We start from the raw sequence: 21,701 nt of genomic DNA on the forward strand, positions 1-21,701 counted from the left end.
CCTGTCTGTAAAGTCGTGCTATTTTCCTCTCACAGTTCCAAAGGTACATGGGGTTACCAAGGTGATACCCCAGCTTTTGTCTAGGTTTTTGTACAAGGGCTAGACAGAACGTTTTTGACTCCTGGGGTAAATGTAGCTTTTTAAATAAGCAGACAGATAAATATATATATACATGAACAAAGTAACCAATAAATGCATGTGCGGTAAACTCCATTTTTGAAATTCTCAAGATTCTTTATTTGTCACATGCATAGTTATACAGGACAACACGCAGTGAAATGCATCCTGATCCGCTTATCAAAAACTGTGCAAAGTTAGAAGAATATCAGTTAGATTAGCAAAAAGTCATAGATTGAAAGATAACAGTATAGTAGAACATAATAAGTAAGTAAAATTATGTGAATAAAGTAGAATTAAGTGTTAAGGTGCAATAGTGTAGTAATTATTGTGCAAAACCAAACTTAGACTGGTGCATAGTTAAATGAGGCAGTTTGTTTGTTTGCGCTACTGCGATCTTTACTTTCTTTTTTTATATTTTCTAATTTTCCTAATTTCATATCCTTTAACTTTCTCCACATGTGTATAGCGCCATTTGTTTTTTTTTTGAGCCTTTCTAATTTCACTGGTTTCATAGTCTCTAACCTGCTCTGCATGTGTTTAGCGTCAACGTTTGTAAACGCCTTTATGAAGTTCAACTTTGTCATTTTACTCATTGTCTTTTAATTCTGAGCCGTACAGTACAATACATAGAACAGAATAAATCCTCAATACAATATAAAAATAAAAATTCTAGAAGTACGGAGTAGAATTTCACATTAGATGATATCACATAATATGATTTGGATTTGTTTTAAGTCCTGGAGACCTCATTCATCAAGCTGCCTCCCCCATTTTGCCATTCAACATCTGAAATAGTGCTAATCCGATGAAAGAACCCCTCATTCCCATGTCCCCATTCATCAGGGATGACTTTACCTTAGGCAGGCAATCTACAATTTAAAGAGATTGTTATTTTCTTGTGAATTGTTACATATGCATTATTTTCACTTTTACTTTAAAACCTTTTGTAAAAACAATACTTGTTTCTTTATTTCCTGCCCCGCGCGTGTTTACATCTCTTTCTTCCCAGATGTATAATACTGCTCGTGTTGTGAAGGGTGTTGCGACTGAAGGTACGCTAAGAATATGCCTTTGGATCATTTGGTGTCTTTTTTCTGCTTGCCAGCTGCCTCTTCTGCCTGTCGCATGTCGTTGTTTTAGGAGCTGGGAGCACAAGATGCTTGCCTGCCAAAAGCAATCCAACAACTGCTAGTTTAGAGGTCTGTTGACTTGTTTTAAATGATGGCTCACTGCCTGGTCTTGTGTGACGTTGTAAAAGCAATACCTGTCTTTTATTTCTGGCCCCGGGCGTGTTTGAATTCTTTCTTGCAGGATGTATAACGCTGCTCGCATTTCTGCCCTTTGATCTTTTTAAAGCCTGTACAGCCGCTGTCCTTTTTGCTACGGCCCTGGGACAATCTCTTGGCACCAAGTCTCATGTTTACGGTCCCCGCGAGACACACCATGGCAAGTCTCCTTGGTCTCGCGGGTCTTTTAAATGTCTTTCGAGATTATCACGTACTGTAGCCTTGCATTTGCTTTCCATTCCAGGATTTCCTTTTATATAGAGAGAGACAATCAAAATTTAAATATTAACCATACAGTATCTTTAATTAAATGTCACTCTTTGGGGCACTCTTGTCCTTTAGAAGCAGGACAAAGACTGGGCAAAGGAGACATACAATTAAAAGAGTGAAATAATTACAATATTATTAAATATGGAGTTTTCACATTCTCTCTATGTCTTCTTTTTTGTTAATTAAATTAAAATTAACAGGACATAAATGAATAGGAACATATGTGTGGTTTACTATACAGTGGACAATTCTTCTACCATGGCTGGTTTTTGTCATTACACTGATCTAGCTGGGAAATCCTTCAGCTATATGAAGCCCATACAATTTGATTAAGTAGATGAAGAAAATCAATTAATGAATGGTCAATTTCAAATTTGGTTAAATGAGTAATATGTATTATTTATAGACTGTAATTAAGGTAAAACTCTACTTTGTACAGAACATGTCAGTCCTAGTAAAACTGAGAGTTTAGAATTAAAAGTTTGTTTTTAAGAAGTATAAACTCTATGAAGGGCATAAATACTACAAGTAATAATCGTTACAGTTTTTACCCTGCAACGTTACAATATTTAAAAAACACACATCACCACACACAATAATTCACAGTTCACCCTTTTTCAAATCTTACAAATATAAAATATTAAATAGAATGTTAATATTTAAATACAATAAGTGTTTTTGTATCATTAAAAAATGAATCATACAAGTGGCAAAATAGTCAAACCTAATGTTTTTAACTCATAACAGTCTGCTTTTCCTTTGTAAAATGAGCTTCTGGATTTAATAAGTTGTTGTCCACTCACACTGCAGTTTATTGCCTAGAGGACTAAATTAATTATGCAGCATCAATTACACCAGGTAATCTTGCAGGTGTACTTTAATTTTTAGCAGGAATAGGGAATAAAAACAAAATGCAAAATAATAATAATTTTAATAGAAAATGTAATTTTACTAAATATTCATTGCCTCTAACATAGCCATTACTTTTGGAAATAGCAAATGGCAAAGGTATTAAGTTCGCAAATCTAAAAAAGGGAACAATATTATGTTTTTACTCTAGTTCTACTACACATAATTTTAACCCGTTATCATTGAGGAGCAGAAAATGTTTCCATCTCGTAAGGTTCAGTTGCTGTTTTGATGCTTTCTGTGTGGTGCTTGGATTTTCTCCCAGTGTATTTATCTGTGTGCTTACTGTACTGTAGTTTTCTCCCTCAGTCACTTGGCTGGCAGGTAGTTCTTATTTGTATGGTTATAAGTGAGAGTGGGTGTGTGCATAACTGTGTCAAATTATAATTTGCATCCAGACCTAGGTTCGTTCCTCCCTTGCCCCATATGCCAACAGGATAGATGCTAGTTCACTGAAACAGTTTGCTGGAAGAAGACAGTTTAGAAATTGGATGAAGGGGTTATTCAAATTTAATGTTCATCCATCATTTCCTACAATAAAGAAGATATCCTGTTTGTAGAATCTCCATTCTTGTTTCAACTACTGTTCAATATATTTCTTGATTAATAATTAAAGGGTATTTTATTTAATTTCTTAAAGTACTAATTCTAAATTGTTATAAGAGTCACAACCCATTGTGCTCTGTTTCATAAAATATTAACAATTCTTATAATTAAAAGCAGTTTCTTTATTAACAAAATAATATAACTTTTATTAAAGGTTATATATGTTTTTCTTTGACATGTACTATTCTTTAATATTTTTTAGTCTTTTTTAGTGTTTTTCTACTAAAGTTGAATGGTCGAAATTGTCACAAGTATTGCAGTGTTCCTTATTCCAGGCTGTGTACAATGCATCACTGAGTGCTTCCATTCAACATTAGGCTATCATTAATTTTAAGGGTGGAATTCATTTCTGTCTGCTTTCTTAAAACTTTACCTTTCTTTGATGTTGCAGGTCTGCTTATAATTGTTAAGATCATTTGCATTTTAAGTGTTAGGCCAGATGTTACTGTTTCATTGAGTTAATTGTTAGGGTCCTATTGTCTATCTTTACATTAATTTTTCAGCTATGTCTATTTTTAGTGCCAAATTTGGAGCACAACCCATTTTATAAAGCAAGAATTCCAAAAGAATTGTAGAATTGTCTTGAACATTAGGAAATATTCTGTTGACAGGTACAAAGTACTGGATAGCTACTGAAGATTACAAAACAACAGGCTTTGGATCTTAACGGAAAATGTAGTAGTAGAGTAATAGTAGTAGAAACCAATCATTGTGGGTAAGGGGGGGGGGGTTGCACCCACTTAATCAAAATTCCAGGCCTATACATTAATCATTTTTAATGACAAAATACAGTTGTCAATTAAATTCCTATTCATTTTATCCTCCTCAATGAAAACATGGTCCAATATCTCCCGACTCCAACTTCTAGATTGAGGTGAGATGGCTTCTTTTATGCTGGATGCAGGAGTACTTACGGTGCCACTGGATTGCACGATGGAAGCACTCCCCAGAGCAGGGATAGCCATCCCCTGCAGCTCCCCTTGGTAGCATCTAAAAACCCCAACAGGGCCACCTATTGAGACTACAGCTCCCAATATGCCCTACGAGTGTACAAATTGGAGGTCCACCAGAGGGATGCTGCCATCCAGTATATGTTATTTTGGCCTCCTAGCCGATACGGCACCAGCAAGCAACCTGGCTAGGATGCTCGTCTATTCATGTCCTACCATAAAGGCTTCCAGCCAAGTAACAGCCAAGTAACAGACCATCTATTTCAGCCAGGATGCAATGCAACCTGTAATATACATATATATATATATATATATATATATATATATATATATATATATATATATATATATATATAGTGAGACATGCCCGAACATAGCCAGACTGACACCACATCTTTACAAATAAGCACACGTTTATTTTTCTCAGCAGTCCCACACAGCACACAGTGCTTCCCAGCACTAACCACCTTGTACACGGGCCTCTCTCCGTGGGCCTCCTTTCCTCTGTACACAAGAGCTTCGTCCTGACCCCACTCCCGACTCTAGCTCCCTGATTGTAGGGAGGCGGCCCCTTTTATTCTCACCCGAATGTGCTCCAGGTGTTTTTCCGGCAGCACTTCCTGATGTGGTGGAAGTGCTACTCTTGCACCCGGAAGCACTCCGGGCGTCCCTGGAAGGCTCTTCTTCCATCTTCCTGAGTGTGGCGGAAGTGAATGCCTCCCGGGCTCTCTGAGGCTCGGGGCTCCCCCTGGCGGTGGGCTTGAGCCTCCTTGCTTCTCTCCCGTGGTCCTCCGTGGTTGCCCCCTTGTGGCCCGGAGGACGAATACGCCACCTCCAGGTTCCTCCAGGTGTCCTGGCTGGGTCTGTCCAACAGCCTCCTGTGACAATATATATATATATATATATATATATATATATATATATATATATATATATATTTGCAGTTGGAGATCCACAAAGGGAGAAAAAACGAATCACGTATCATAAAATAGTTTTATTCCTGAGCTTTCAACCCCTATCAGGGGTCTTCATCAGAGGATAATGCTTAAACTTACAAGAATCAAAGGCAATATATAGCAACACATTCAGGGGGGGGGGTGGGTGGAGGTGACTAAGTCCGTATGATCAAAAGGGGGGGGGGTTATCGTTAAATTAAAGTGCATATGTCCTTCTTAAGTTGGCATATGCTGGGTTTATGTCCAAGTGTCTGTTGATGGCCACCCCCCCCTGAATGTGTTGCTATATATTGCCTTTGATTCTTGTAAGTCTAAGCATTATCCTCTGATGAAGACCCCTGATAGGGGTTGAAAGCTCAGGAATAAAACTATTTTATGATACGTGATTCGTTTTTTCTCCCTTTGTGGATCTCCAACTGCAAATATGCAAACCGTATCACAGACCTTCTCTTCCATATATCCATCCATCCATTTTCCAACCCGCTGAATCCGAACACAGGGTCACGGGGGTCTGCTGGAGCCAATCCCAGCCAACACAGGACACAAGGCAGGAACCAATCCTGGGCAGGGTGCCAACCCACCGCAGGACACACACAAACACACCCACACACCAAGCACACACTAGGGCCAATTTAGAATCATCAATCCACCTAACCTGCATGTCTTTGGACTGTGGGAGGAAACCGGAGCGCCCGGAGGAAACCCACGCAGACACGGGGAGAACATGCAAACTCCACGCAGGGAGGACCCGGGAAGCAAACCCGGGTCCCCAGGTCTCTCAGCTGCGAGGCAGCAGCACTACCCACTGCGCCACCGTGCCGCCCTTCTTCCATATATATATATATATATATTATATACAAAAATCTTGGGTCGAGACGTGATCATCTCGGAGAGGCACTTTGACGTCACGCGAGACTAGACATTACAACCTTAGGAAGCAAGACCCGTGAGACGGTGACTTTTGCATGTCACGCCCTACTTACAAACAATTTAAAACTAGTTCACGGACATCTAACCTTGCAGTTGTTGGAATGCTTTTGGCAGACACACTTCATGTGCTCCCAGCTCTTAAAAATGTTATAAGTTCTAGATGGCACGTGAACGACTAAGCGATGAAGAAAGAGCAGCACGTTAAAAAGAGACACGAAAGCGTTGGCAAGAAAAGAAGGCAAAAAAGGATGCACAAGAGAACAATAATAATCTATGTACAAATTCAGAAAATAAGGAAAGTAATAATCCGCCCGGTCGTCCCACGAGAGACACTTTGACGTCCCGCAAGACAAAGCAGTGAGACCAAAGGACAGCTGCTGTGCAGGGTTTTAAATGAACGACACGCAACGCGACAAGCAGAACACGCAGCTCAACAGCAGAAAGACAGCAGCTGATCCGTCTCCTTACCTTGCGTTCAGCCCCCTCACCCCCTTCACAGCACGAGTGGCAGAGATGCAAGGTGGCAGGCGCTTAGCATGCCCTGGATGGGAGGTAAGCAAGGACAGTTGCTGTACAGGCTTTAAAATATATATACACTCAAATACATTGATTGACAGGTGCTTTTACAGCAATGCTTCCGCTTCACACTAGCTCTAATTCCACAATACCTTAGGCTGGAGTTTCTGCACATATCCATTGATGTTAATGTAGATCATTGATAATTACAAAACAAACAGCATCATATGTCAAACAGTGTGGATTAGAAAGTGGTTGGAATTAAACTTCTGCAATTTTAATTACAGACAAGACTGGAAAGGCCTAATGTATGCTTAGCTGTTTCCATTTTTGTTTTAGTAGCTTAGATTTAATATTGTTCTTTGGCTAACTCTAGTTTGACTTCTGGCAGAAGATCTAATCTGTTGATATTCATTTGTCTGCTGAAGAGTAGAATGTCTGCTCATAGTTGCATTGACAGTTTCTTAGGTCTCTTCGCTAGTCACGATGCGTTCAGGAATGGTGGCACTGTATATTTTAGAGAGAGCTGGTTTAAGCCTGATATTTCTGACATTATTTTAATGCTGGGTGGATTTCATTTGATTCTATAAAATTTAAATCAAATATTTTTAATCAATACATGATAATTTTTACAATTTAATATAATAAGTAGATAATTAAATGAAGTTGTAACAATGGATTGTTAAAAGCATAAGGAAAGGAACTGAAGGTAACTAAAGGGTTAATTAAACACAGCTTAAAGCTTTTGCCTCATCTAGAGGAGCCACCAAGATAGGTGCTAAGATTAAAATGAAGTAGATGTGTAATGAACACCCCCTTAAAAAGCAAGAACAAACTAGTGAGAAAGCCCAAACACCCCTATTATGAAGCAGTGATAAGATCAATGGGAAAACCTGTACAACACCCCCATTAACAAAGTGATACTTAGAATAATGGAAGAATCAACATGTATAGGAAGTTGCTGATGGCTGCAGTCGATTGGCTAAGATGATAGAATTCTGCATATTAAGAGATGTATTATATAAGGTAATGGTAAAAAGTTATAAATTATATTAACTATAAAAGTGAATGAATTGTTTTATTGATTGTTCACTCCTATAGACTGAGACATTTGTGCATATCTATGTGCAAATAAAGAATTTGTTCTGCATTTTCATCTGGTCTCTTGAATGACTTCTTCGAAAACAGAAGAAAGTTTTTTCCACAAAAATTCAAGCAGACTTAGACCTAGTATGGTGTGGGAAAAAAGGAAGGAGGAAAACCAGTTATCTGTGTGAATGAGGAATGATGTAAAAGGGAGGTATTATAATTAAAACTAAAATTTGTAATGCAGACATTCAAATATTGGCTAAAAGAATTCCTGGACATTAGCTGCCTAGGTGGATAAATTGTATGTTATCCTAATGTTTAGATTCCTCACTTTGAAAATGGGGACTCAGCAACAGAAATGATTCACTGTGCTACCAACATTCTAAAGATGACTCATTCTGACCGTGCTCTTATAATATGTTGTGACTTTGCAAGGAACAATGTCAAACTTCCATCAGTATGCTTCATAATCCACTCGTGGACACAATTATCTGATCCTATATTCAAATGTTGGAGATGCCTTTAAATGCAAATCTGTGACACTATTGGGCAGATCTGATCACAATTTTAATCCATCTTACTCCTAAAAGCCTGGTATTGAATAGTTGAAGTAGATCCTGGAAGCAAAAATGACTTTAAATAACCGATCAATAAGAAGGACTGGGGAATGATTTATGAAGCACATAGGGGTGATATTGGTGGACTGAGTCACTGCATCACAAACTATACTGACTTCTTTGTCTAGATTATCATACCTTAAAAAAATGTGTATTTTTTCAAACAACATGCACTAAATTACGAATTTCAAATCTAGACATTCAGAAAACAAAAAGTAAAAACCAAGCTCACTCAACATAACTTGAAAAATGTTTGGAGTGGACTGGGCATAATTCCTGGATTCTTGTAATTCACGGCTGAGTTGGTAGAAGGGAATGAGAACAAGGCTAATGTGTTGAACTATTTTTTACTAGATTTTCCCTCACTCCACCACCACCTTTTTCCAATAACCAGTCTTCCTACACCATCCCTACTACATCAACAACTACTGCCACTTCAACTCTTATAACCAATGATAAGTCCACCTCTAACAATAAGTATAGGATCTACCTAACTGATGACCAAGTGAGGAGACAGCTATGAACGCTACACACAGCAAAAACTGTGGGACCAGATGGAGTCAGTTCTAAAGTTCTTAAAGCCTGTGTTGACCAACTTTGTGATGCCTTCTGTTACCTGCTCAGTCTGTCACTAAGGCTACAAAAAGTGCTGTGTACTTGCACTCTTCCTATTCCAATTCACAAATCAGTGGCACTTGCATCCCAAATAATGAAGACCTTTGATAGGCTGATCCTTGACTATATGTGTTCTTTTGTGAAAGACCACTCAGGATCCACTGCAGTTTGCCGATTGCATGCTTGACCTTTGGGTAGTGTTGGGTTCTGATCCAGACTTGATTACCAGCTTTGGTGCCTTATGTGTAGATGTTCTGGCCATGTCCCACAGTCCAAATGGTGTTTGTAGAGAGCAGGCACATGCATAAATGGGCCTTGCAATAAACCAGCCTTCTGCCCATGGCTGCTCCTTGCATTGGGACCTATATTGCTCCAAATGTGGGTGTACTAGATCCGAAAACACACAGATAAATGGATACCTTTGTTACATTAAAAGAAATGGTACTGCAATAGAACTGTTTTATAATAATTATGAAGTGTTTGGATGATAATTACAGTACATTAGAGAGTTTGCCATATCCAATATTGCTGCCTGCCTATAGGCTACAAGCCCTGTGACAACGGAGAATGTATTTTCTCTAGTAATAATCATTCTGGGTAATTATATTGATTAATTGTATATTCATTTAATTTTTGTTTTTTATTTGGATTCAGTTTGTAAAACTTTCACCTGTCACAGGATGAAATTCCACCCCAACAAAGTCAATGTACATATTAATAAAGTATATGTTTCAATCCTCAATAACTTAACTAAGAAATGTAATATGTTATTTTTAGAAGTTAAGCAATATTCCTGAAAAACATCTTTCTGTATATTCAGTAGGCTGTTGTAGAAGATGATTCATTGGTCAATTACAAGTATCAAACTCCTTTCCACCAGGCACACTTTAAAATCAAACCTCATAATCTAGTGGAACTCATTTATTTATGTATTTGTCTATTTTCACAGAGCAGGGAATATCAGCTCAGAAGAAAAATCAATTTAGTAAGTGAACTGTCTCTTTCAACATTAAAATCTATACATGTAAAAAGCATGTTAGAGTTGTACCTTGGCCTTGGAATACAGCATGTGATATCACTAGGTCAAGTAGTATCTTAGAATTATTAAATGAATGAGGCCACTTTGGGAATTCTGTTAATTGACAGAAGTCATGTATTTAGTTGTATCAGCTCTTGCATTGGAATAGACAGCAATTGATATTATATTGTGCAAATATAGCTGGATTGCAGTGTAGGATATGAAATAAGGTGAAATAATTCAACCCATTATTCCTCTTGAATTCTTGTGTTAAAAGTGTCAATTATAATTAACTGCTTTAAATTTTATACTTAGATCAACTAATGTATCATTCTAATGATACTTGATCTCTTTGTGTAGTTCCTCAGAGCACTGAACAGGCCACCAAAAATACAAATGCTCTCAATCAATCTATTAAAAGAAAACTCCACTAATGCATTTCTCACATTTGGAGGTACATCTTACCGCTGTGATAGAAAACATGGATGGACAGGCGAACAAATTGGGATAATTGGTATTCCCTTTCCCTTATGCAGTTAGGAGGCCAATATAATTAGGCAGGGACTTTGGGACATGGGTTCTCACAGCACACTGAGTGTCTTCATTCCTCTAGTGGTGCCCCTGTTTTGACAATTGCAGGGCTCGATAGGAGATGGACTTGCTCAGGTCCTTTAATGCCAATGGAGATAGCTGCCATGAAGACCCATGACCAAGTGATAAGTGAAGAAAGCCTGATGAAGCTTTTGAGGCTCTTTCACTGTTTGTGTTGGAAAAAGATTAGATGTTTTGCAGCTTTTTAAAATAGTGACATTTGTGCCCGTATTTATGAAGTGTCTCAAAGCGGTAAAACATTCATAACTTGCTTAAGATCTCACAGTTGATGCCAATTTTGTTCTACTTTTAGGAGTAAGAGTAATAGCATTTTATACATTTTCGTAATTTAGGAAACCACTCCTTACTTCACAAGGATTTAGGAGAGTTTTTGACCTATTCTAATTTGCTATGAGCTGCCAGCAGATGGCATTCAGGCAAAGCTCAGTACCCACATCACAGGAAAGACAGAATGTTTTGGAAACACTGGACAACAAAGACCTTGTGAAAAGATAGTGATTTGGCAAAGATGGGATAATACTCCTAACAAATCTTGTAAATCAAGTGATTGCTCCACCTATGTGGAGAAGCCATGTACAGGCAAAATTCAAATTAAAGTTTTGGTAACGTTATGTTTTTTTGGCAATGGGGAATATGCAATTTTATAAACTTGAGGTTTTGGGTGTGTCACAATCAACTGTTTCTCAAATTTTGAAGCAAAATTTAAATCCTTTTACAGGTAGTATTAAGATCTGTACTTTTCCCCACCACTCTACATGAGGTAATGTTAAAATAAGGCTGCTTTCATGCAAATCAATGGTTTTTCTGGGGTTAATGGTGTGATTGCCCTAAGTGTGGATGAGCACATGCTGTATATATAAATGGCAAGCTCTGTCAAAATATCAACACAAGATGGTCATGAATGCAAATTGTATTGTAGTAGCCATCATATTACCCTGAAGATAGGCAGCGTTAGTTGGGTGACTGACAGCAAAATTTCACAAACATATTCTGAGCTTTACATTCACTGAACCTCTGTAATATTCACGTTACACTATACAAGCTCATGAATGTTCAATAAGGCAGACAGAGACTTACCAGGGCACTGGATAAACAGAGCCTTGCAGAAGATAAGTGGCGACCATGGAGAGAACTATGGGAATGTGACTTTGGACAAAATGGAAGATAATAAATACGGGCACTGTTCATGAGCATGAGATGGCAGACCATGAATACAAGTCATTGCTAAATGCATAGTTTCAGTTTCACAGATGCAACAACAACAACAACAACAGCATTTATTTATATAGCACATTTTCATACAAAAAAGTAGCTCAAAGTGCTTTACATAATGAAGAAAAGAAAAATAAAAGACAAAATAAGAAATTAAAATACGACAATATTTGTTAACATAGAAAAAGAGTAAGGTCCGATGGCCAGGGGGGACAGAAAAAACAAAAAAAAAAAACTCCAGACAGCTGGAGAAAAAAATAAAATCTGCAGGGGTTCCAGGCCACGAGACCACCCAGTCCCCTCTGGGCATTCTACCTAACATAAATGAAATAGTCCTCTTTGTATTTAGGGTTCTCATGGAAGGACTTGATGATGGTGGTCATGCAGACTTCTGGCTTTTAATCCATCACTGTTGGAACATCACGGTGCTTTGAGTAAAGTACACCGGAAAAGGAAACAGAAGAGAGAGTAGGGGTTAGTACAGATTTTAGAGCCACCATGAATATTTATTATAATAAACTGGATATACAGAGTATCAGGATTAAATTACAGTGAAGTTATGAGAAGGCCATGTTAAAATAATGTGTTTTCAGCAGTTGATTGAAGTGCTCCACTGTATTAGCCTGGCGAATTCCTATTGGCAGGCTATTCCAGATTTTAGGTGCATAACAGCAGAAGGCTGCCTCACCACTTCTTTTAAGTTTTGCTCTTGGAATTCTAAGGAGACACTCATTTGAAGATCTGAGGTTACAATTTGGAATATAAGATGTCAGACATTCTGATATATAAGATGGGGTGAGATTATTTAAGGCTTTATAAACCATAAGCAGAATTTTAAAGTCAATCCTGAATGACACAGGTAACCAGTGTAGTGACATCAAAACTGCAGAAATGTGCTTGGAGTTTCTTTTCCTAGTTAGGATTCTAGCAGCTGCATTCTGCACTAGTTGCAAACGATTTATGTCTTTTTTGGGTATTCCTGAGAGGATTGCATTACAGTAATCTAGTCGACTGAAAACAAACGTGTGAACTAATTTCTCAGCATCTTTCAATGATATAAGAGGTCTAACTTTTGTTATGTTTCTTAAGTGAAAAAATGCTGTCCTAGTGATCTGATTAATATGCGATTTAAAATTCAGATTACAGTCAACAGTTACCCCTAAGCTTTTTACCTCTGTCTTGACTTTTAATCCTAATGTATCCAGTTTGTTTCTAATAGCCTCATTGTATCCATTATTGCCAATCACTAAGATTTCAGTTTTCTCTTTATTTACCTTGAGAAAGTTACTATTCATCCATTCAGAAATACAAGTCAGACATTGTGTTAGTGAATCAAGAGAATCTGGGTCATCAGGTGCTATTGATAAATACAGCTGTGTGTCATCAGCTTAGTTGTGGTAGCTCACGTTGTGTCCTGAGATAATCTGACCTAACGGAAGCATGTAGATTGAGAAAAGCAGCGGACCCAGGATAGAGCCTTGTGGAACACCATATAGGATATCATGTGTCTTTCAGTTGTAATTACCACAACTAACAAAGAATTTTCTCCCTGCCAGGTAGGATTCAAACCAATTTAAGACACTGCCAGAGAGGCCCACCCATTGACTAAGGCGATTTCTAAGAATATTATGATCAATGGTGTCAAATGCGGCACTCAGATCTAAGAGGATGAGAACAGATGAATGGCCTCTGTCTGCATTTACCCGCAAGTCATTTACTACTTTAATGAGTGCAGTTTCTGTGCTGTGATTTGTTCTAAAACCTGACTGAAATTTATCAAGAATAGTATGTTTATTGAGGTGGTCATTTAACTGCATAATGACTGCCTTCTCTAGAATTTTACTTAAGAAAGGCAGGTTAGAGATGGGTCTAAAATTTTCAAGAGCAGAGGGGTCGAGATTAATTTTGTTAAGTAGGTGATTAACTACAGCAGTCTTAAGACAGTCTGGGAAGACCCTCGTATCTAATGATGAATTTACTATGTCAAGAATATTATCGATTAGCACGCCCGATACTTCTTTGAAAAAATTTGTTGGTATTGGGTCAAGGACACAGGTGGAGGGTTTCAGTTGAGAAATTATTTTATGTAAATCAGGTAAATCTATCCTAGTGAAAGGGTTTAATTTGTTTATAACGGAATGCTGGGGTTTAGGAGGATCCTTAGTGTTGGGGAGATATACTATGTTATTTCTAATATCATTCATTTTTTGATTGAAAAATACAGCAATAGCCTCACAGGTTTTACTGGAAGTACTTAGGAGTCATTCCTTTAAGTTACCTGGGTTTACAGATGATCAATCATCGAGAATAAGACTCTGGGATTACTAGCATTGTTATTTATAATCTTAGAGAAATAGCAGCGCCTCTCAAGACGGACTGTGTTATTGTATTCTGTTATTTTAACTTTTAATATTTCATAGTGGATAGTTAGTTTAGTCTTCCTCCATTTACACTCAGCTCTACGGCATGTTCTCTTTAAATCAGACACTCTTTGGGTCTTCCATGGTATAACAATGCTAGAAGATTTTTTAACTGTCTTTACAGGTGCAACTATGTCAACAGCAGCTCTCACTTTAGTATTAAATCTTTCCACCTTATTATTTACATTATCCTCGCTATTATAGTTGGCACTATAAACAGACTGATTGCTTAGAATGTTTGTAAGTTTTAAAGCTGCTGATGAGTCAAAGAAGCGTTTTTTAACAATATGCTTCTCATGAGTGTTTTCTATTATTATTTCTATATTAAAAAGTAGAAGAAAATGGTCTGATAGACCCGTATCAATGACCTGCTTTATATCAACTTTTAGTCGCTTTAGTAATCACTAAATCTAACGTTTGACCTGCTTTATGTGTAGGCTGATTAACGAGCTGTCTCAAATCAAGAGTCCAGGAGATTCATAAATTCTTTTACTTTTTGGTCACACTGATTATCTATATGAAAATTAAAGTCGCCGACTATTAAGAGTGTGTCATAGTTCGTAATTAAAATTGACATTAAGTCAGAGAATTCCTCAAAGAAAGATGCGTTGAATTTAGGAGGTCAATACACGGATAATACTAGAACGTGAGAATCTCCAAGAATAACAACGGCGAGATACTCAAAGGACTTGAATTTACCAAAATGCAAATGTTATGTGTGTTCATTCTGACCTTATGATAATTATGCTGTTATTAAAATGCTGCAGTAACTCTAAATGTTAGTATGTGCAACAATTTTCTAGATAAAATGCTTTTTAAGGTGTTGTCCTAAATACAGTATAGGCCTATAATTTGTTGTAATTGCATGAAACATTATGAATATGTTATAAGTCATTCATAACTATTTGAAAACGTTTTACTGTGAGGGAAAGTGAAAGATTAATATTTTCCCATTAGTGTTTCAGGAATAACAGTTCTAAGTGGCAAAAAGAAGCATAACAAGCTTTACGACTATGCTTGTAGAACAGGGAAAAGTGACAGGAATGATGTATATGGTGTTTAGGGAATCTGCGTACAGTATTGATTACATATTGTAAGTTCCACTGCAGAAAGAAGTAGAACACTATCTACCTTATTGTCAGATAACACACTGAAATGTCACAGCACTCTCAATTGTTTTCTTTCACTTTTGTAATCCATGTTTCTTTTAATACCAAATATGACCAGGTTTGGTTATGTATTCTTTTAAAGATGGTAGGACAGCACAAAATTTTGTAGCAGTCAGATTGTTTCTGGTGTTTTGGTAATGTTCAATGCTTTTGACGTTATCAGTCATGACATAACAGGACTTTGATTCAAGCTTCACCACAATGTGCTTTGATAGAAGTTTTGACACACTGCTTTTTTAAGGAAATACAAGCTTCAAAGACTTGGTATTAAACATTCCATTACTACCAGGATCTAACCCACAAATGTTTATATGATGAAATACATTTGTACTGGGGGTACTCCTGTCTCCAGCTTGAAAAGGAGTCTATCTGCCTCGCTTGAACAAGTGGTAAAGTAGGCAGGATAGAAATCCAGATGTTTCTGGATCATGTTCATATATGGCTTTGTCTTTGCACGGCAGAGTTTTAACTTGCATTTGTGGATGCAGCAACATACTGTGTTCACAGATAATGTTTTTCAGAAGTGTTCCAGAGCCCATGTAGTGATTTCCACTGCAGAATCACTGCAGTTTTTAATACAGTGCCACCTGATGACCCTAAGATCACGCCCATCCAGTACTGGTTTTCAGCCTTGTCCATTGCATATGGAGATTTCTTTGGATTCTCTGAATTATTTAATGATATTATGTACCATAGATGATGAAATCCAAATTCTTTGCAATGTTATGTTGAGGAACATTATTCTTAAATTGTTGTACTATTTGTTCATGCAGTCCTTCACAAAATTTTGAACCCCTCCCCATCTTTACATCTGAGAGAATTTTTATACCCAATCATGTTATTGACTTGTTGCTAATTATCCTACTTAGTTGTGAGATGTTCAACTAGGTTTTTTTTTTTCTTTTACCATTATCCAACATTTCCAGTCTTTTTTTTGCCCCTGTCTCAACTTTACTGAAATGTTTTGCTGGCTTCAAATTCAAAATAAACATATATGTTTGAAAAAACAGTACAAATTTCTTAGTTTTAACATATGTTGTCTTTGTACTATTTTCAATTAAATATGGGTTTAAATGATTTGAACATCATTGCATTCTGTATTTAAGTACATTTTACACAGCATCCCTTTTTTTAACCACAGAGAATTAGTATTACTTTTTATTGTCATTTAATAAGCCTACATAGTGCAATGAATTGGCTTCATTAAATGCAGTTACTTTTAGTGATATTCAGCCCTTACCCATCAGTACTGCTGTTAAAAACTTAATTATAATACAGTTTATTAGCATTCAATATTTACTTTAACTAAACATTAATTTTATTTTCATTTTTAATTTTGTACAACATATGCATCTCAGAAGTAGCATAATGGTGTAATGATGCCTAATGGCTCCAAGGTACTTCATTTGCATCTCACCAAAGTCACTACTTATGTGGAATTTACATATCAACTCCATGAGTTTATCTCTTTGTTTTCCATTCACCTCCTAAAGATATACAGTACATGCTAGATTAATTGGGTGACTGTGTGCCAAGCATGGGTGAGTGTGGATGTTTCAATATGTTGTATTTGTACCTCCGAGGCTGGGTCCAGCCTTGCATCCAGATTATTGCAATCCCTTTTTGTGAAGGGGGGTAAACAGATCCCTTCAGCGTTTAGGTTATATCATTAGGCTGGAACTTTTCACCAAAAACCTTCTATGTTGTTCTGCTTGTGATCCCCAACTGTTCTCCCTGACTATTGAGATTAAATACTGCTGGTGACACAAAAATCTTCAAATTACACTATCTTGAAACTAAGAAAAAAATGTCAAAAAATGATGATCATCATTAATCCTCAGTATGTAGATGACTGTTATACATTTGTTTACTCTGAAGAAGAATTGCAGACCACTGTGAGCCTCTTTACCATGGTCTGCAAGAACCTAAGACTGTTCCTCAACATCTCTGTTATCTCTGGTGCTTTTCCCATGGGCAGGAAAACAGATTGTAAGGATACCAGGGCCAGAGCACTGATCAGGGTTAATAGCAGGGTCAATAACAGTTTATAATTGTTGCAACACTTACGTTTTTGTAAAAATGACTAACATTACGCAGGGATGATATATAAACACAGCTAATCAACAATTCAGACAGACAGATTGTGCTTTATTTGTCCCAAGAAGGAAGTTTATCTTTCTATGAATTTAGATATACTAAACTAAAGTAGTGAATCTTCAGCCTGGATTTAAAAGCTGAGACCACAGGGGCATCCTGTATAAAGCTGCCAGTACTTCGAGGCCCTGCACCTAAAAACTCAAATTCCCACTGTTAATGTTTGTAATTTTTAGTAAACTGGCATCTTGCGATAATGCAGTTTTTATCTTATGATAAGTAGGGCATAAGCCATTTAAAGCTTTACATGCAAAAAGGAACTTTTTGAAATCAGCCCTAAGCTTAACTGGAAGATACTGTACCAACTGGAAGGCTAATGCCAGTATCAACATTGAAGCCAGTTCTCTTCCAGGACATGTTCTGTATGCCCAGTTCAGCCAAGTTCAGAGAACCCTAGATGGCCAGAGTGTGGTAAAGTGAGGTCCGCAGCTGGCTGGCATAGTTTTAAATAAATAATCACAGACTCACGTCTTCAGGTGGGGGTATGGTAGCCTGGCAAGTGCGGTTCCCATGTGTGATGTAGGAGTGGATGGTCCTGCATTTAGCGTACAAGTGCAGGATAACCCATGACCCTAAGTGATGCTGGGAGCTGCTGATTGCCATAGCTGTGCAACGTCCCCATTTTAAAAGGAAGGTGTGAGTGCAAGGAAAAAGGTGAACAAAAAAGAGACAGAGCAAAGAGAAAAAGAGCGGTGAGAACAGCAGCTGGTGGAGAGGCAGGTCGAGCCAGCCCGTGTGTGAAAAAGCAGCATGTTCATTTGCCCCATGTAGGAGCAAAGGTTTGCTGCTCTAGGGATGGATTGTGCCCGCTGACTATTCCTTGAGGAGCAGGTGTGATTGAGGTGGCATCCTCACCATGGATCTGAGCGATGACTGTAAGAGCATGAAGGAAGATGGGAGGACAAACAACCTTGAGGGCTCTGGCAGATGCCGCTCGAGGCGGCTAAGATGGGGGTCAGGATGAGAGGACTGTGACTGCTAGTGTCTCTGTCAGCTGAGGTAGCTATGGGTGAGCTAGGGAGATGAAGAGGGAGTTGTGTTGGGATCATCCAGGTTGGGAAGAAATAATATCCTGCAGGCTATGGCATTGATTTTAGTTGTTTTTAGGTCTTATTTGTCTCAAGGATTTCCACTGTTTTTATGGACTTTTTATTTATTTAATGAGCTTTTTGGGGCACTGCACTTTTTGGACACCTTAATTTGTTGAATTGATTTTAATAAAAGTACTGAGCACTTTACACCACTCCTTTGCTTTGTATGTGTTTTGTCCTCATCTGCCACGCTCATCTGGTTACATTATTGATGGTGTTGGGTTCGAGGGGGTTCCAAAGAAGAGTGGAAGCAAGAAGCCAACCTGCACTGCCACACAGAGTAAGTAAAGTCAGACACCATTAAGGCAATGTTACAAAAGGTGAGATTATAAAGACTAGCTGGGACACCACAGCCACCAAACATCACAAATGATGCTCTGTAAAAATGTACAGATGACTCCTAAACTGAACCTACTTATCCTGATGTATCACAATCTATAGCTCAGTGACTGGACCTTGCAGTCATCTTAGAAAAATATGGATAACATTCTCAGATATCATTTTTTTTAAGTAAGCACTGAAAGTGATTTTTTGAATGTTAGTTTGAATGTTACTCTTTTCTGTTCTGCACTGATGTGTGCCTCTGGCCTGCATGAGTCAGTCAATTAATTTTATTAGTATACAGCAATATTAACACTTAGTGTGTGTAATATTTCCATACTTTATACATTTTAAGTGTTACTTTAAACTAAGAGTTCATGTAACACTGGTGATTGTGTTGTATTATTTTCATTGTGTAACATTATTCAATGATTTTTATTATAACTTTTGAATCTCTACCTCAGTGTTTGTTTCTGGATGTTTCCTATGTGAAAAGCTGCTTATTTCTTTTTTTGTCATATTATTTAGATCTTCTGCACAATGACTTAATATTCAGTTCACCAGGATGATCAGTACCTTACCTTGTATAACTGCACACAATCAAAAAATGGTATTTCAAAAGAGAAGGCAACCTGAATAACACAAACACCTAGTCATGCTGGTCATAATAATTTAAAGATGTCTACTCAATACACGGAAATGTAAAAGTCTTTATGAAGTCCATGTACATGGCTTGGTTCATTGTTCATGTCCTGTTTCCTTTTAGACTTGGGGATAATTGTCCTTTCAGTCCTGAGATCTTCCATCATAGTTGTAATTGAGAATGCAACTGTGACATGTGGTTCAGAATGACCCATCTCTTTCTTGAACAGCATCGTTTCACAATATAATTAGTTTTGCCTAGATTCTGTATTTTCAGCCTCTTCATAAGAAGAAAGGCAAAAAGAATCAGAACTCTGAGAAATCAAGAGCACTTAGAGCCTTCCCCAGTGTGTCCTGGAGACTCTAGCAAAATGAGGTAAAGCAAACTCTCAATCAACACAATATTTCAATGTCAGGTCAAAAGTTTAGTTAACAGTGCTTTCTCTGAGACTTTGTGCTTCACCTATTAAGTGTTTTTTTTCTCTCTCTAAGCTGTACTGTATCTGTTTGATTTGACTTTTCTACTTAAAGCATCCTAAGAAAATTAAATTACCCTGCTTATTTTATGCTCATAAACAATATATTTGTCTGGTGTACTAATCTTGTTTGTTCCAAAAATCTTGTTTACAGTGCTGGTCATTATTAAAAGGGAAGCAGAGACTGAATATTGATTACTTGTTGATAAAAACTAAAAGCAACTTCTTAATGCTGATATACGTATGCAATAGACACATTCTGCCATTTAATCAAGTGTAAAACAAGCTACATTATGTGTAAAGAATAAAAGTCTTTTTCATTTTCAGTTAATATACAGGTAGCTCTCTCTACCCGACAGTACTACAATAACTACAACATTTATTTCTATTATACATTTTCATACAAAGGATGTAGCTTAAAGTACTTGACAATATGTCAAAGAAGTAGTTACAAACAATGAAAAACAAACTAAAATTTAGATAAGGATGATAGTGAATAAATAATATAGAAAGACAAATAAACAATTCACGATTACATAAGAAAGATCTATAATTAATAGAAACAGACTCTTTAAAATATAGAATATAAAATTAATTTCTCTATTATATTAAAAATGTTTTTCATTGTGTCCTCGATATTCAGCCTTGATCAGCCCCCTCCACACTACTAACCCAATCGTTACTCCTACTGCATGCATCCTCTCTCCGTACCACCTCATGACACTCTCAGTGCCAACTCACCTTTCAACGCAGTCAGTTATAATGGCAAGGCAGAAAAGCAAATTTTCTATTCAAGAACGTCAAATTTTAGATCGCGATAGAAAAAGAGTGGCAAGAGCTGAAATGAACGTCAAAAAAAAAGAAAATGAACAAAAAAAGAGCTGCGTATAATAAAAATCAAGAACAAAGAGAAACATCCAATAAACAAAATAAAAGAAAAATATCCCAAACAAAATGCGAACAGAAACTCAAAAAAGCAACATTTATAGAATGTATGTTAGAGGATAAAGTAATTCATAAAATTGTTTTTGACAAGGTGTTAATGTAATTTAATTTATTTACTTTTATTACATTTTACTAATTTAATTCTACTTTTACTTTTTTACTTTTACTTTTAACTGTGTTTTATTATTCATTGGTATTTAAAATATAGACAGTTGTAGTGAAATATTCAAGTAACTGATTTTCTATCTATAATAACTAAGGACCAAGTTGTCTTACTCCCGCATCCCACATACTTTTCTATATACCATCTCTTTAAATACAATTGTTTTCTCTAACGGAGGAGTGCCCCAGGGGTTGGAGAGTGAAGCAAGTTTTTTAAGTTTCTAAATGACAGTCCATTGATAAGGTCAAATGGCCAACATGGACAGAAAAACAATTGAAAACTTAAGAGTATAAAAAGCAAAATCTGCAGGGGTTCCAGGGCAAAACACCAACCATTCTCCCACTGGGCATTATACCTAAAATAAATTTTGTTAAGTAGTACTTTATTAATTACTTTTAAGGCTTCATCTTAATGAATTCAACATAGTGGGTTGTGTGACAAGTTGGGGTGTCCTCTTTCATTCAGATATCACAATAACTTTGATCAGGTGGTGGTGGTGTACACCACCACAGAAGAACTAAAAAAAGAAAACAGAGAAAAGAAAAAATTAATTAAGATTGCAGATTCACTGGCGAGAATGATAATTCTTTGCGTATTTTAGTTTATTAAAAGTG

The sequence above is a fragment of the Erpetoichthys calabaricus genome, chromosome 4 (assembly GCF_900747795.2).
Source record: "Erpetoichthys calabaricus chromosome 4, fErpCal1.3, whole genome shotgun sequence".
Lineage (NCBI taxonomy): Eukaryota > Metazoa > Chordata > Cladistia > Polypteriformes > Polypteridae > Erpetoichthys > Erpetoichthys calabaricus.